Source organism: Chiloscyllium punctatum, chromosome 45 (assembly GCF_047496795.1).
Source record: "Chiloscyllium punctatum isolate Juve2018m chromosome 45, sChiPun1.3, whole genome shotgun sequence".
NCBI lineage: Eukaryota > Metazoa > Chordata > Chondrichthyes > Orectolobiformes > Hemiscylliidae > Chiloscyllium > Chiloscyllium punctatum.
This window is the reverse complement of record NC_092783.1, coordinates 15,778,804-15,797,652: the sequence shown is the minus strand read 5'-3', so window position 1 is coordinate 15,797,652 and position 18,849 is coordinate 15,778,804. Positions and strand designations below refer to the sequence as shown.

The 18,849-nt window shown below is 42.4% G+C and overlaps 1 protein-coding gene and 1 pseudogene across 1 annotated transcript in view; both read left to right on the top strand.

Annotated features, from left to right (window-relative positions):
• LOC140467183 (5' exonuclease Apollo-like) overlaps positions 1–18,849 on the top strand; it is a 191,327-nt gene that overhangs the window by 34,277 nt on the left and 138,201 nt on the right. The gene's annotated exons all lie outside the window — the stretch shown is intronic.
• Positions 7,862–8,485, top strand: LOC140467064 (RNA-binding protein, mRNA-processing factor 2a pseudogene; annotated as a pseudogene).

The following is an 18,849-nucleotide window of genomic DNA, read 5'->3' as shown; positions in this document are numbered from 1 at the left end:
GGTGATGAGGTGGGGATAGGTGAAGGCAAGTAAAGGGTCTGACCTAGTTGGTCAATGGGAGGAATGAATCCGATTGATGGCAGTGAGCAGTGGCAGGAAGGGGTTTGGAAGGGAGTTGGGGTGGAGGTCTCTCAGAGCTTTATAAAGCCTCAGAAGTGCATCCCTACATTTCTACTGTAGTCCTCCCAAGATGAATGACAACATTGTATTTTCCTTCCTAACTACTGACTCAAACTGCAAGTTTACCTGAAGAGAAACCCGACCAGGAGTCCCAAGTCCCTTTGCACTTCAAATTTATGTATTTTCTCCCCATTTAGAAAGTAGTCCATGTCCTTTATTCTTCCTACCAAAGTGCATGACCTCACACTTTCCCATGTTGTATTTCATCTGCCACTTCTTTGCCCACTCATCCAACCCTATCCAAGTCTTTCTGTACCCACCCTGCCAATTCAATACTACCTGTCGCTACACCTATCTTTGTATCATTTGCGAACTTAACCAGAATGCCCTCAGTTCCTTCATCCAAATCATTCATATATAAAGTGAAAAGTTGTGGCCCAGCACTGACCCTCCTGGAACACCACAGGTTCTATCCTGAGAAGGAGCCTTTTATCCCTACCCTCTGCCTTCTGCCAGTCTGTCTTGTATCCATGTCAATACCTTGTCTCTAATACCGTGGTCTCTTATCTTACTCCTGTGCAGTGACTTATCACAGGCCTTCTTGAAGTCCAGATAGTTTGCATCCATTGGCTCTCCATGGTCTAACCTGCTCATTACCTCCCCAAATAATTTTAAAAGATTTTCAGGCATGGCCTCCCTTTGATGAAACTAAGCTGAATTTGCCCTAGTTTACCATGCATTTCCAAATATTCAGAGATCCTCATCCTTCACAACCAACTCAAGTCTTTCCAATGACTGAGGTCAGATTAGTCGGCATCGAATTTCCCTTCTTTTCCCTTACTCTCTTCTTAAACGGAGTTACATTAGCGATTGTCCAGTCTTCTGGTACCCTCCCTGACTCCAGCAATTCCTGAAAGATCACTACTAAAACCTCCATTATCCCTTCAGCTATCGCCTTGAACTATATCTCATATCCCTGCAGCTGGCTTTGCCTTGTTTACAATTCTTGTTTTGTATTGGTGTATGTTTTCATATTAGAATAAAATTCAGTTGTATTGTGAACAGTATTTCTCAGTGGAGCTTTTACTATGGCAGTCCTAATTCAACCTTGTTGCACGATACTAGATCTGAAATAGCTTTATCCCGAGCTCTAAGAAACTTTCGCTGAATCAGTCCTTGACCACCATTTGATTGGTCCACATTAAGTGATGATTAAGTTTCTGCATTGATAATATTGTTCTTACCAGCTCTAGCAATGTCTTGCTTACTATTTGGGGATGTATAAATTGCTTCCACCAGTGCTTTCTGACCCTTACTAGTCCTAATCTCCACTCATGCTGATTCTACTTATTGATTTTCTGAGCCAAAATTCTTCCTTGCTCATGTTTGTGTGCTATTCTTTAATATCAGGGCTACATGTGTTTATCGTCCTGTACGCCAGTCTTTCCAAAATGTTTCCGGTATTAACTACCTTTTGCAACCCATGCATGTCCCAATAATATATACCCTGTCTGGTTGTGTAGCTCCTGATATTGAAATTTTCCAAGGAGAAGCAGATTCATGCCAATATTTTCTGTCATTATCAATGCCACCATATTGGTAAATCTCTGCGTCCTCTCGAACTCTCATATCCTTCTTAAAGTGGTGACCAGAGCTGGATGCAATAGTCCCGTTATGACTTAATAAAAGCTGTATAAAGGTTCAACTTAACTTTCTTGCTTCCATATTTACAAAGTTGCCATATGCTTTGCGAGCCACATACTCCACATGTTACACCACCTTCAAGATACACATACACCCTCAGATCCATTAGTTACTACAAATTAATAGTGCTATTCTCTAAAATGCCTCTCCCTATAACTTTGACAATTACAGAACTTTTTAAAAATTAATTGTCATCTGACACTTGTTTGCCCATTCTTCTCGTCTACCCATGTCTGGTGCAGTCAGCTGCTGTCATCCTCACTGTCTACTACACCTCCAAATTTCATATCCCTTGCAAATTTTGATATTTGACTGTACATTCCAATATGCAAATCAAAATACTTGTGGCTTTAGAACCAACCCCTGTGTACACCAATGTCTATCATCATCCACTTTGAAGAACGACCATTTATCATGACCCATAATTTTCTGTCTTTAAGCTAATCTTTTATACAAGGTGACAAAACCTCCTATTTGAGGAGTCTAAATCTTGTTTTGCAGCCATTAACGGGGTACTTTGCCAAATGCTTTCTTCAAGTTCATATGGACATTAAACATTGTATTCCCCTCATGTACCTCTGTCAAATCTTAGAAATGTCATTAGTCAAGCCACTTACAAACTCCCCCCGATTCTCCTCAATTAACTATAACTACTCCAAGTGCCTGCTGGTTTGTTTCCTGTTGATTATTTTCTCTAGTTCTTATCTAAAGCCTAATTTGTGAAAATGATTGGCTTTAGTTGCTAGTAATGTTTTCATAGTCTCTCTTGAATAAAGAATGTCGCATTTACCACTTGCCAATTCTCTGACCCTTTGCACATTTGGAGGGAAGATTAGGATATTATTACAAGTGCTCTGCTATCTCAGTCTTCACTTTTTTTAGTGATCTAAAATGCAAGCCAACTTCTGTAGAGCACTTGGACCGGGCTGACTCTCCTGCCCTATCACTGTATCCTTGTGAGGTTACTTTGCTCAAGTACTCCTCTAATCTCCTTTTGAAATCGCCAATACAAACCACATAGACCATTTGACTTAGGTCCATCTCACATAAGAATAAGATATACACATTTATCAGCAGAGGAATGTAGAAAGGAATAGGAAGAAGCCGTTTGAATCTCAAGGCTGCTCAATCATTCAGTAAGATTAGATTACCTACAGTATGGAAACAGGCCATTTGGCTCAACAATTCCAAACTGATCCTCCGCAGAGCAACATACCCAGATCCACCCCCATCAATCTCTATTTACCCCTGACAAATGCAGCTAACACTATGGGCAATTTGGCGTTACCAATTCACCTGACCTACACATTTTTGGACAGTGGGAGGAAACCCACACAGACACTGGGAGAATGTGCAAACTCCACGCAGACAGTCACCCGAGATGGGAATCGAACCAGGTCCCTGGTGCTGTGAGGCAGCAGTGCTAACCACTGAGCCACCCACCATGCCATGCCCAATTATAATTGATCTTCTAAATTAACTGTACTTTACTGTTTCTATTCTCATATTCCTTATTTTCCATATTGCTCAATAATCTATTCAGTCTTGAATATACTCAATGAATGAGCATCCAGTAATCTCTGGAGTAGAGAGTTTCAGCAATTCTTAACTCTGAAGAATCTCCTGCTCTGAGTCCTAGTCGCAAGCTGTTTATTTTGAAACCTGGCCCAGTAACATTATCAGCCAGGAGAGACAGCATCTCAGCAACTGCTCTGTTTATCTGTCTTTAAATTTTTGAATTCAGTTCCTCTAAACTTGAGCAAAAGTAGTCAAGAGTGTGGTGCTGAAAAAGCACAGCACGTCAGGCAGCATCTGAGGAGCAGGAGAATCGATGCTTTGATAATAAGCCCTTCATCAGCCCTTTCTTCCTGATGAAAGGCTTGTGCCCAAAACATCAATCCCTGTGCACCTTGGATGCTGCCTGTGCTTTTCCAGCACCACACTTTTGACTCTGATCTCCAGCATCTGCAGTCCTCACTTTGTCCTTGAGAAAAATAGGGCAATTCTACTTGTCATGGACAGCCCTCTCATTCTGGAAATCAATCTTTTGAACATTTCCGTTATATTCCCCGTGAAGCATAACTTTCCCTGCGAATGCAGCCAAAAATGATCTTTTCTAATTTTCCTCCCTAAGGGAATAATTTCCTCTTTCCCCACATTCAGATCATTTGCCATCTTGTTATCTATCACTAAATGTTGCACTTTCTTGATATCCCTTTGAATGATTATCACACCTTATTTTCATACCAACTGGTTCTTCGGTATGACTAGTTGGAATGCTTTGATTGTAACCGAGGCCTGAGACCTGATCCTGCTTACACCCTGTAGATTGCAACTGACCACTCTGAAAGTAACCCAACTGTGGTGCTGTATATTAATCAATACTCAAATGCTGGTAATCAATTTCATGTATCAACTCCTTCTGAGACATCTTAAAAGCCTTTAAGAAACCAATTATATTATTCCAATGATGTGGTGGTGCTGGTGTTGGACTGGGGTGGATAAATTTGAAAATCACACAACACCAGGTTACAGTCCAGCACGTTTATTTGAAAGTACTCAGTGTTGATATGTGTGATCTTCTTTGAGATCCTCTCGATAAACCTGTTGGACTGTAACCTGGTGTCAAATTATTTCAAATGGTTTACCTTTCTCTACTTAGCCAATTGCAACTTGAAAAAACCTGATAGCCGAACAATATTATCAATTTCTATATCCCAAAATGCTAATTTATTCTAATCAGGGACATTTGTGTTTGTTCCTGAATATCATTGAGTGTGAGATTTTGCTGTAGTTGTTCGCGTGCTTGTGCATGTGCCACAAAGTTTGGGTTTGAGTTCCATTGAAAATTAACCACAAAAGCTAGGTTGACCCTACAATAGACTGAAGATTCTGCCTTTCAGGTGAGCTGTTCAACCAGTTCAATGGATGTCAAAGATTTGTTCCTTTAAACCTGTGGCTGGCGGATCCATAGGAATATTGCTCTATTGTCATCCTTCAAATTCTGGTGTATTTGAGGCTTTGAAAAGGACAACAGAACGAACATACATCTATCGGAAAGTATATTGGAATTTTGGACTCAAATCAAATTAAAACAGGGAGAGATGCTTATCCAGGATTATGAGATAGCATGCTACTTATGGAAAACATGCGTGGGCGCACATTTTTAACTGATCGTTTTTTATTGAGAGTCCATTAATGAGGCAATGAACTGTTAGAATGTTTTAAATGACTCCAACACAAAACGTAGTGGTGGTGATTATTTGTGGCTTCTTTTCTAATGATGGTTACATTTTCAGAAGCAGTATCCTCAAACAAAGCAGTGATTTGGAGGTTGTTACCCTTTAGGATCTGCAGGTGCTCTATTTCTTTGATTGATTTCTTGCATGTTATGCATGAGCATGCTGTCCCCTGAAGCATGGTTTTGTACAGACTCATCCAGTGTTACTTCATCACCTTGAATGCCCAAAACACACAATGGAGGATCTGCATCAGTATCGCTGTATCGTTTTGCTTGTCATTACATTGGTACCTTTGGATCCCTTTTCGACATTCTCTAGCATTAATTTACCTGTCAGAGTAAAAAGTCTGCAAACAAGGAATGACAGTTATTGATTCATCATTTATTTTTAATTTTTTGGAACTCAGCAATGAAATACAGAGGATTTTCATTGAGTCATGTTGCTATTCTTGGGGCAGGCCAGAGAGGAACTTGAGACAAGATTAATTTTGAGTTGGGTGCATGGACTGTGTTAATGAATTGAATCCTACTTTAATCCTGAACAGGACTAGGTAGTTGAGATGCTTGAAGTACAGGCCAACCAAGTGGACTGGCAAATTGTAAAAGGACTGACTATGAGCACTACAGTTTTCTTTCAAGAATATTAATTCTTGTACAGAAATTGACCTATTAAACAAAAACTGCAAATGTTTATATTTCTCAGGCCTCAGTGCTACTGTTGTATGTGACCTCTCTTCTGATTTTCAAGTAATGGGATGAGCATCAAACAAATTCAGTCCCATATCTCCAACCCAAAAATTGACATTGGCCAGGTGCACGTTCATGGAGTGACAACCGTTTTACTTTGGTAAAAGTACTCTGGACCCTGAAGTGGGTGTGGAGACTCAGGGCATTGAACTAGTATATAGAGATAAGTTAGAAAGTTGAGACTTAAAAATGGGACAGACATTGGATAATTCGGATGTCGGAACCCCTCTGTATCTAGTTTGCTGGGATGACCCCCAAAACAAGGAACAGTTCAGGTGCCTGCCTGGATGTTTAAATAAAAAATTAGGAAATTAAATTTGTCCAATGGGAGTAACTTGGGACATAGATAAATGTTTAAAATCAGAAGAAGCAATTTGGAAATGTAATACGGGGACTAAATGGAAAACTTTAATACCCGTGTGGAGAAAGACTGCTGAGGAAATAACAAATAAATCTAAACAGGCCAGTTGGGAGATTGACGTACGTCAAAGAGGAATTACTGTGTGTAATCATGAGGGAAACCCTAAGTCTTGGGAGGTGCTGAACAGTCAGTGTAAGGCTTCTGATATGAGTAGAGAAAACAGGAAAAGTTGGGAAAGGAGAGGCAAAATAAGGAATCAGGGTTGAAATGCCAAGCCGGACTATCAGGTGGGAATAAAACGGTACCTCCTGGCAAGTCTGGTCTGCTAATAATGTTTCAGAATAATGACACTAATGACCAGGAGGAGGATTGTCTTCCAAAGCTATTGGCCATAATCAAATGTACTGCCCATGTAAGGGACAATACGGACATCAGCAATAGCAATGCCAGAGCTGATCGAGCTGCCAAAGACACGGCAGCAGCCTGCAATTCTGTTGTGTCCTCTGTGAACCAGCATGTGCTCTAAAACAACAGGCAAACCAGGCATTGACACTGTGCAGGGTCTACGAGGGATGCCCCTGACCCAGGAAAACAAATATGGAAGACGCATGGGTGGTCGCACTCTGCGTCAAAAGGACACTGGATCACTCCAGTTGGTCAAGTGTATATACCTGATGCTTTGTTACCCATCAGAAGTTTATCTGCACCTTGACCAATGTCATCTACTGCATCGGTTGTACCCGATGTGGTCTCCTGCACATCAGGGAGACAGGACGCCTTCTTGCGGATCGTTTCAGAGAGCATCTCTCGGACACCCATACCCATTAACCCTACCGCCCTGTGGCTGAACACTTCAACTCCCCCTCTGACTCCATCAAGAACATGCTGGTCCTGGTCCTCCTCCACCGCCAAACCTTTACCACCCGACGCTTGGAGGAGGAACGCCTTATATTCCGCCTCGGGACCCTGCAACCACACGAGAATAATGTGGATTTCAATAGCTTCCTCAATTCTCCTCCCACCACATTATCCTAGTCCCAAGCCTCCAACTCTGCACACCCTCCGGACCTGTCCACCACACCCCCCCCCCCCCCCCCCCCCCCCCGCCCCCCCACCCAACCCCGATCTATCACCTTCTCCCTCATCTTCATCCACCTATCGCTTTCGGAGTTACCTTCCCCCAAATCCCATTTATCACTCAGCCGTGACCCATCAGCCTCATTCCTGATGACGGGCTTATGCCCAATTCGTCGATTCTCCTGCTCCTTGGATGCTGCCTGACCTGCTGTGCTTTTCCAGCAGCACACTCTCAACTCTGCTTTGTTACTAATGCTTAGTGACTGTCTTCATACTGATACACACCTTGGCAAGGAGGGAATGAGAGAGGAAATGCAAAGATACTTTCAGCAGCTAACATTGTCTCTATTCACAGGTAAAGCATACCCTAGGATCACCATCCACCCCTCCACAACCTGATTCAAGTGCCACTCCACTTACCCAGACCCATGGAAATTTTACCCATTGCACACTCCGTGCAAGTCACATTCCTGGGAACCTTGCTTAGCGCTTCTGTTAGACGATTGACCCCAGAACGTATCGCACCCATTCAGGCAAACCCTCCTACTCTTCCAGACCAGCACCGTGTGCCCGCAGTAGGGGACACAATGGATTCAATCAGCTCCCCGGTCATGAGCGTGAAAAGTGACGAAGCTAACAACGGTGAAGAGGAGGTCCATACGCTTTTTGTCAGTGGACTTCCTATGGATATTAAGCCATGTGAGCTTTACCTTCTCTTTCAACCACTTAAGGGATATGAAGGTTAACTGATCAAGCTAACATCAAAACAATCACTTGGCTTTGTTACATTTGACAGCAGAGTGGGAGCAGAAGCAGCAAAGAATGCATTAAATGCTATTTGATATGATCCTGAAAATCCTCAGACTCTCTTGTTTGAATTAGCAAAGGCTAACACAAAGATGGCCAAAAGAAAACTGATGGTTACACCTGAACCTCCAAATATGCACCCTGCATTGGGAGCACACCTCATTGCATGGGACCTCTATGATGTTGTAGGAATAGCATTTAACCCTGCATCTCTAGAGGCCTGGACACCCTAGCCACTGAACACAACAGCCATTCCACATACTACGTTCACCTACCCTAATGCTGCAGCTACCACACTTCAGGCAGAGATGTGCTAGTATCATCCATCTGAAGCATCTCCACAAGGATGGAATCTATTCAGTTTTGTTAAGTATTTAACTGCCCTTATCCAGGAATTCAGATTTCTCCATGGAGTGATGGAGCCATAGAGTCATAGAGCTGTACAGGACAGAACTAGACTCTTTACTCCAACTTGTCCAGGCTGACTAGATATCCCAACCCATTGTAGTCCCATTTGCCAGCACTTGGCCTATATCCCTCTAAACCCTTCCAATTCACATACCCATCCAGATGCCTTTTCAATGTTGCAATTGTACCAGCTTCCACCACTTCCTCTGGCAGCTTCTCACATGCACCACCTTCTGCATGAAAAAGTGCCACTTTCATCCCTTTTATATATTTCCCCTCTCACCCTAAAACTATGCCCTCTAGTTCTGGACTGCCCCACCCCAGGGAAAAGACTTTGTCTATTTATCCTATCTATGGCCCTCATGATTTTATACACCTCCTATGAGGTCACCCTTCAGCCTTTGCTCCACAGAAAACAGCCCCAGCCTGTTCAACCTCTCCCTACAGCTCACATCCTCCAACCCTGGCAACGTCCTTGTAAATCTTTCCCGAACCCTTTCAAGTTTCACAACATCCTTCCGATAGGGAGGAGACCAGAATCGCACGCAATATTCCAACAGTGGCCTAACCAATGTCCTGTACAGCTGCAACATGACCTCCCAACTCCTGTACTCAATACTCTAACCAATAAAGGAATGCATACCAAATGCCTTCTTCGCTATCCTATCTACCTGTGACTCGACTTCCAAGAAACTATGAACCTGTAGTCCAAGGTCTCTTTGTTCAGCAATGCTCTCTAGAACCTTACCATTAAGTGTATAAGCCCTGCTAATATTTGCTTTCCCAAAATGCAGCATCTTGCATTCATCTAAATTAAATTCCATCTGCCACTCCTCAGCCCATTGGCCCATCTGATCAAGATCACGTTTTAATCTGTGGTAACCTTCTTCACTGTCCAATACACTTCCAATTTATGAACTGTACCTCTTATGCTCACATCCAAATCGTTTATATAAATGACAAAAAGTAGTGGACCCAGCACCAATCCTTGTGGCACTCCACTGGTCACAGGCCTCTAGTCTGAAAAACAACCCTCCACCACCACCCTCTGTCTTCTACCTTTGAGCCAGTGCTGTATCCAAATGGCTAGTTCTCCCTGTATCCCATGAGATCTAATCTTGCTCACCAGTCTCCCATGGAGAACCTTATTGAACGCTTTACTGTAGTCTATATAGATATATCCACCACTCTGCCCTCATCACTCCTCTTTGTTACATTTTCAAAAAACTCAATCATGTTCATGAGACATGATTTCCCATGCACAAAGCAATGCTGACTATCCCTAATCAGTCTTTGCCTTTCCAAATATGTGTAAATCCTGTCCCTCAGGATTCCCTCCAACATGTTTCCCACGACCGACGTCAGGCTCACTGCTCTACATTTCCCTAGCTTGTACTTATGACCCTTCTTAAACAATGGCACCACGTTAGCCAGCCTCCAGTCTTCCGGCACCTCACCTGTAACTATCGATGATACAGATATCTCAGCAAGAGGCCCAGCAATCACTTCTCTAGCTTCCCACAGAGTTCTCAGGTACACCTGATCAGGTCCTGTGATTTATCCATCTTTATGCGTTTCAAGATATCCTGCACTTCCTCCTCTGTAATATGGATATTTTTCAACATGTTACCATCTATTTAACTAAATTCTATATCTTCCATGTCCTTCTCCACAGTAAATACTGATGCAAACTACTCATTTAGCATCTCTTGCAGCTTCACACATAGGTCGCCTCGCTGATCTTTGAAGGGCCCTATTCTCTCCCTGGTTATCCTTTTGTCCTGAATGTATTTGTAAAAACTCTTTGGATTCTCCTTAACCTTTTTTTTTGCCAAAGCTATCTCATTTATACTCCTGCCTTTCTGCTCTTCTCAGGATTCACTTGATCTCTCCTTCTTTACCAACCCTCAATTTCTCTCATCATCCAACATTCCCTACACTTGTCAGCCTTTCCTTTCACCCTCACAGGGATATGTTGTTTCTGGATTCTCATAATCTCATTTCTGAAGGCTTCCCATTTCTCAGCTGTTCATTTACCTGCGAACATTTGACCCCAATCAGCTTCTGAAAGTTCTTGCGGAATACCATCAAAATTAGCCTTCCTTCAATTTAGAACTCCAACTGTTAGATCTGATCTATCCTTTTCCATCAGTATTTTAAAACTAATAGAATTATCGTCGCTGGCCCCAAAGTGCTCCCCCACTGACACCTCAGTCACCTGCCCTGCCTTATTTCCCAAGAGTAGGTCAAGTTTTGCACCTTCTCTAATCGGTGCATCTACATATTGAATCAGAAAATTTTCTTGTAGACACTTAACAAATTCCTCTCCATCTAACCACTTAACACGATGGCAATCCCAGTCTATGTTTGGAAAGTTAAAATCCCCTACCATAAACACCCTATTATTCTTGCAGATAACTGAGATCTCCTTACAAATTTGTTTCTCAATTTCTCGCTCACTATTAGAGGGTCTATAATACAATTGCAACAAGGTGATCATCCTTTTCTTATTTCTCAGTTTCACCCAAATAACGTCCCTGGATGTAATGCTATCCCTTATCAAAAACGCCACTCGCCCTCCTCTCTTGCCTCCCAAACTGTCCTTTCTGTAGCATTTGTATCCTGGAACATTAAGCCTGCCAGTCCTGTCCATCCCTGAGCTATGTTTCAGTAATTGCTGTGACATCCCAGTCCCATGTTCCTAACCATGCCCTGAGTTCATCTACCTTCCCTGTTGGGCCTCTTGCATTGAAATAAATGCAGTTGATTTATCAGTCCTCCCTTGTTTGCTGTGTTGTCCCTATCTGCCCTGACTGTTTGACTTGCTTCTTTTCTCAACTGTACCAGTCTCAGATTGATGTCTTCTCTGACTATCTCCCTGGGTCCCATCTCCCACCACCCAACGCCCCCCACCCCCCCCACCCCCAAACCTTACTAGTTTAAATGCGCCTGAGTACCTCTAGCAAATCTCCCTGCCAGTATACTAGTCCCCTTCCAATTCAGGTGTAATCCGTCCTTCTTGTACAGGTCACTTCTACCCCAGAAGAGATTCTGATGATCCAAAAATATGAATCCTTCTCCCATACACCAGCTCCTCAGCCATGCATTCATCTGTTCTATCCTCCTATTCCTACCCTCCACAGCTTGTAGCAACAGGAGTATTCCAGATATTACTACTCTTGAGGAACTCCTTTTTAAATCCCTGCCTAACTCTCTATATTCTCCCTTTAGAATCTCATCTTTTCCCTTCCTGTGTCATTTGTTCCAGTGTGTATAATGACCTCATGCTGGTCCCTCTCTGCCTTGAGAATATTCTGCACCCTCTCTGAGAAATCCTTGATCCTTGATCCTGGCACCAGAGAGGCAACACACCATTCTGATTTTTCACTGCTGCCCACAGAAGTGTCTGTCTCTACCTCTGACTGGAGGCTCCCTTAACACAATTGATCTTATGGACCCCAACGTACCCCTCATTGCATTGGAGCCAATCTCGATGCCAAAAACTTGGCTGTTGGTGTTACATTCCACTGAAAGACCATGACCTCGTACATTTTCCAGATCAGCATACTAATTTGAAATGGGGATAGCCACAGAAGACTCCAGTACTATCTGCCTACCTTTCCTACCTTTCTTGGAGTTAAACCATCTACCTGACTGCAACTGCGGCTTTTCTCTCTTCCTATAACTGCTATCCATCACACTCCCTCGCTCTTGTAAATTCCTCATTGGATCGGTTAGAGTGACAGTTAGAGGCAATCTATCTGACAGGATTTGCAACCAAAGACATTTGTTGCAGTGAATTCTTCAGTAACTCGTAAACTCTCTCAAATCTCCCACATCTGACAAGAAGAGCATGTCACTCTACTAAAGGCTATTTTGCTCCTTCCAATCTGCAGACCTAGAAAATAGCACCGTCTCATTGCTGTACAAAACACCACTCAGGTGCTTATATTTTAAAAATTTAAGCAAATGGCAGATCCCAATAAAACCATATAATCAAGAAAGAACCCACTCTATTGACTATTGTAGATTTACAGCAATGCCATACTTAAAACTATTTACCTATCTGTTTCTGTGCTGCAACCTCTCCCAAACAGGTTCTTCCAATATCAGTTGTGAATTTTGCTGTTTGTTAAGTTTTCTTGAACACACTCCAATGTCCAGTGAAACCTGAATTCAAGCAACAAAGTTAGTAACTGTGCAGATTCACTGATGTGTAATAGAAGATTGGATTTTATTTTCAGGTTGGAGTTTCCTGAAGGAGTTTTTGGATAACTGGCTCATTTCCACTCAACTTGGAGGAGTGGAGTAGTCACTAAGGACTGTGGATTTAAGAACTTTACTGGTGAACACTTTTTTTCCACTCGAGAGAATCCTGGGGATCCTATCTTCTGCATGGACTAGTAATTCTTGTTGTTATAATCATTGTATGTTGTTTGTGAATAAATGGCTTAAATACTGGCTGTCAGATTCTCATGAATAAGCTGCTGGCGCCTTTTTCAGCCCCATGTCGTTGGTTATCATGGAATGATAAAAGTAGGGAATGAGGTGTGAAATGGTTAAGTTGTTCTGCTGACATGTAAGCAATTGGATGTCCGGGGTTTGTGTTTTCCTGTCTTGTAGGCAAGATGTGACAATCTGATCATATTCTGTAAATGCTGTAGTTAAAGGAATAACTTAATCACATACCTTTTTAAGGAACAACTTGATCGGACATTGTTTCTGGAAATAATCTAATCACTTTACGTTGTTTTTGGATGTGACTATCGGGGAGGGGGGGGCGGAGTCTGTCTTGCATGCATGACTGACTGTGATGTAAAACCCTGAATAAAGGGAGGACGGTCCCCTTGTTCAGAGAGCATTGTGAAGAGTGTTCAGTGATCCTCCAAAAGCTTGTACTTATTGAAATAAATCATGCTATTCACAGTTGTTGGTGAATTACAAAAGTGCATGTCAGGATCTCAAGAAGGGAGCTGAACTGTAGCATCTGGATAAAAGGACCTCACGTCTAATCTCTGTGCAAATCCACAAATAATAAACAATTGTCATTTGACTTGAGAACAGTCAATAAGCAATCTTTTTAGTTATCCAGATAATAATTCATTTGAAGAATTAAACCTGGACAGAAGAAGAAAAGAAATACAACAGTTGAAGAAGCTTCACTTAAACATTGTCACTTTTGGTTAATTACACAGTATGATACTGCATTAGAGCAAAATGTATAGGCCACAGTTAAAGTGGGCTTGCCTGAAGAGGAGCTGCATTTGGGCCTAGTTTGACACAATTATTTATATTTCCACTGTTTGAAAAGACTGTAAATGAGAATGCAAAGTTATTTTCAAGAACAAAAATAGTTTTAAAAGACATAAGAACTTGGAGCAGGCAACGTAACCGCTCAAGCCTCCTTTCCCATACTGTACAATCAAGATTGATCTCACTTTGGCCTTGTTTCCACTCTCCAGCCTGTTTCCCATAACCCTTCAAGCAATTACTAATTAAAAATCTATCTGTCTCCTGAAATTTACTCAATGTCCTGGTATCTACTGCATTTGGATGTACATAGAACAGTACAGCACAGTACAGGCTCTTCGTCCCTCGATGTTGTGCCAATCTTTTATCCTATTTTAAGATCGAACTATCATCCATGTGCCTATCCAAGAGTCGCTTAAATGTCCCTAATGTCTCTGACTCTCCTACCTCCACTGGCAGTGCATCCTAGGTGCCCACCACTCTCCATGTAAAGAACCTACCTTTGACATCTCCCCAAAACCTTCCTTTAATCACTTTAAAATTATGACCCCTTGTGATAACCATTTCTGCCCTGGGGAAAGATCTCTAGTTATCTACTCGGTATATTCCTCTCATTATCTTGTATACGTCTATTAATTCACCTCTCTTGTTTCTCTGTGAAAAGCCCTAGCTCACTCCACCCTTCTTCATAAGACATACCCTCCAATCCAGGCAGCATCCTAATAAATCTCCTCTGCTCCCTCTGTGAAGCATCTACATCCTTCCTATAATGAGGCAATCAGAACTGGAAACAATATTCCAAATGTTGTGTAATCAGGGTTTTATAGAACTGCAGCAAAACCTCGTAGTTTTTAAATTCAATCCCCCATTAATGAAACTCAAAACACTGTACACTTTCTTATCAACCCTCTCAACCTAGGTAGCAACTTAGATGGATCTATATACGCTGTTTATCCACACTGCCAGGAATTCTGTCTTTAATCCTGTATTCAGCACTTAAATTCAACCTTCCAAAATAAATCACATCACATTTGTCCAGGTGGAATTCCATCTGCCCGTTCTCAGCCCAGCTCTGCTTCCTGTCAATGTCTTGTTGTAGCCTGCAACAGTCCTTGACACCACCGACATTTGTGTCATCGGCAAACTTACTAAACCACCCTTTCACTTCTTCATCCAAGACATTTATAAAAACCACAAAAAGCTGAGGCCCGAGAACAGATCCCTGCAGGACACCATTGGTCACTGACCTTGAGGTGGAATACTTTTCATTCGCTACCACTCACTGTTTTCTTTTGGCCAGCCAATTCTGTATCCAACCAACTAAATTTTCCTGTCTCCCATACCTCCTAGCTTTCTGAATGAGCATGGGGCATCTTATCAAATACCTTACTGAGATCCATATACACCACATCCACTGTTCGACCTTCGTCAACTTGTCTCGTCACGTCCTCAAAGAATGCAATAAGCCTTGTGAGGGATGCTCTGCCCTTTACAAAGCCATGCTGGCTATCTTTAATCAAACTATGTTTTTCCAAATAGTAATAATAGATGGGTCTAATAGATTTCCAGGGGCCATTTCATTACGCTGTATCACAGCTAATAGGATTGTTGCAGTGTTACTTAAATTTTTTGTCTAAAAATGGACTAACCACAGAAATTCAATCAGATCGTGAAACAAATTTTATATCCACGTTATTGAATGAAGTTATAGATAGTTTAACAATAAAACAATTCAAATATACTAGGTACCATCCAGAAATGCAGGGAGCATTAGAACAGCAGCATCAAACTTTAAAGACCATGTTGAGGGCTTATAGTCAAGATGATCCAGAGTATTGGGTTCAAAGAATTCCATTTTTACATAATAAATCAATTAAATTCAGTCCATTTGAATTAGTGTTAGGGCATGAGGTGAGAGGACGACTGAGTTCAATTAAGAAGAAATTTGCAAGTCGGAGTTCAGAAATGACATATTTGAACTATGTCTCAAATTTTGGGGAGAGATTAAATAGAGAGGGTGATGCAACACCTGGCGCTTGTATTTAAAATAAGAAAATGTTAGAGTCTAGGCTATCTCCTTGATATCCTATCTCCTTGACATGTTTTGAGGGGTTTACTTTGGTCCATAACAAGTGTTTTAAGCCTTATTTTATCTTTGAAGCCTTAAATTTTTCTTTGAATACAAAATATTTCACACTTCCACAAAAGGACTCTTCTCACATCGGTGGACAATATTGCATGTTGTGTCTTGGGATTACAATTCAAAGCTTTCCCCTGCCACTTTGGTGAGATTGTGGTTGATACTCACCGGCTTTCACAGTATTATTAACTGATCTGAGAGTATACATGCAAGCTTAGAGCTACTATGGCTATTGCAGCTTTATAATCCTGGTTGCCATTTGTAGAGATAGCTGATAGATGCTGTGTGCTTTTGAGCTGCTGAATACTTAAAGATAGATTAACCGTTTTCTGATTGAACATTTTTTTTCAACTTGGCTGGCTGTGGCAACTGAATATTTTTTCAGGCTAGTACTGTCTGGTCAAAATCTACACCACTGCTACCAATTGAAATTGACAATAACCTCACTGGTGTCAGGATCTAGTACAGTAATAGTGTATTTGATCTGGGATATCACTGTTACTGATTCTCCTTATTGGTTACTTTCCCCAACGTGAGCATTTTGTGAAGCTGCCCTTATGGTGCCTTGAGCAGTAACCGGACTCACCAGACCACTAGGTTTATTACGTACCATGAAATAGCAAGTTAAATTACAGCTACGTTGTGTGTTTTTTTATTGTGAAATGCCAGGCTCAATCTACGATGAAGCTCACTTCATAACTTCTAAAATATTCTCACATAGTATTGGTAACCAGCACACAAGCAGAACCAATTAGGAGACTGGTTAGGTCCTCCCAGGAAGAATCTTTATATCCTAATGGATGAAGGTGATTTTGGGACGTCCATATGGTATCTTGAAACTCTTTCCACTTTATTCGATATTTCTTGACCCAGTTATAGCTCTTTGTAACCTTGAATGTTTTAATGAGATCACCTCTCATCTTCTGAACTCCAGATAATATGGAGCCAATTTACTTAGCTGCTTTGTAGATAACCCATTTTGAACAGAGCAGCGAGGAGAGAGGGCGGAGAGAAACAAGGGCTGCTGGGAACTTTTTAAGTGGTTGAGATCTGAACCTGAGATGCTACACCGTAGGGCCTCCCTCTCACCCACCTGCTCTAACTTGACTAAGAGTCTGTAAACTTGATAAGTTTTCAGGTTTTCTCATTTTTTTCTTTTCTTCTCTTCCTTGTTTAGTCCTAAGTTAAAAATCACACAACACCAGGTTATAGTCCAACAGGTTTAATTGGAAGCACACTAGCTTTCGGAGCGTCGCTCCTTCATCAGGTGGTAGTGGCTACCACCTGATGAACGAGCGACGCTTTGAAAGCTAGTGTGCTTCCAATTAAACCTGTTGGACTATAACCTGGTGTTGTGTGATTTTTAACTTTGTACACTCCAGTCCAACACCAGCATCTCCAAATCTTGTTTCGTCCTGTGTGGGCTTTCAGGTTAGCGGGGTATTGCTGATAGGGCAGTTGCATGTTTCTCCTGCAGAATGTGGCAGGTGAGAGACACGACATATGTCTCTGCCGATCACATCTGCGGGAAGTGCTTCCAACTCCAGCTCCTCGAAAACTGAGTTAGGGAACTGGAGCTGGAGCTGGATGAACTGTGGATCATCCAGAAGGCTGAGGGAGAAATTGAGAGGATGTACAGGGAGGTGGTCACTCCGCAGACACAGGACAAGGATAGCTGGATTACTAGGAGAAAGTGAGGACTGCAGATGCTGGAGATCATAGCTTAAAAATGTGTTGCTGGAAAAGCGCAGCAGGTCAGGCAGCATCAAAGGAACAAGAGAATCGACGTTTCGGGCAAAAGCCCTTCTTCCGGAAGATTACTTCTGGATTACTGTCTGGATTACAGCTGAATTACTGTCAGGGGGTGGAAAGGGAACCTACAGTCAGAGCAGGAATCCCCTGTGGCAGTTTCCCTCAGCAATAAGTATACTGTTTTGGATACTGCTGGTGGGGACGCTCGACCAGGGGAAAGCCATAGTTGTCAGGTCTCTGGCACTGAGGCTCAGAAGGAAGGTGGGTGAGAATACAAATGCGCTAGTAGTAGGGGACCCAATAGTTAGACGGTTTGACAGATTTTGTGGTCAGGAACGGGACTCCCAGAAGGTATGTTGACTCCCAGAAGGTATGTTGTATCCCCGGTGCCAGTATCCGGGATGTCGCCGAACGGGTTTACAGGATTTTGAAGGTGGGGGGGGAGGGGGAGGTGTGGAGGGGGTGGGTGGGTGGTGCGGGGTGAGCAGCCAGAAATCGTGGTACACATTGGCACCAATGATAAAGCCAGGAAAGGGATTGAGGACCTGAAAAGTGACTACAGAGAGCTAGGTTGGAAGCTGAAAAGCAGGACAAATAGAGTAGTGTTCTCAGGTTTGCTACAGGTACCAAGAGATAGTGAGGTGAGGAACAGGCAGCTAGTGCAGCTTAACATGTGGTGCGCATTTGGTGCAGGAGAGAGGGATTCAGAAATTTAGACCATTGGGATGCCTTCTGGTGAAGGTGGGACCATACATGAAGGACAAGTTGCACCTGAATTGGAGGGGCACAAAATGTCCTGGTTGAGAGAAATGCTTGTGTGGTTCGAGAGGGTATAAATTAGTTTGGCAGGGGGGTGTGGGAACCAGAACTACATATTTGAGAGTGGGATAGTTAGATATGGGGCAGTGGCAGAATGTAGTGAATCTATCAGGAAGTTTATTCATGTGATGGAACAAAAGGATTGGTTCAAGTGTGTCTGCTTTAAAGCAAGGAGTGTCAGAAATAAGAGCGATGAACTTAGAGCTTGGATCAGTACTTGAGACTATGATGTTGTGGCCATAATGGAGACGTGGGTTTCTCAGGGTCAAGAATGGTTGCTAGATGTTCCAGGGTTTAGAACATTTAAAAACAATAGAGAGGGTGGAAAAAAGAGGAGGTGGTGTAGCATTGCTAATCAGAGAGTGCATCACAGCTACAGAAATGAAGGTTATTGAGGAAGGTTTGTCAACTGAGTCAGTATGG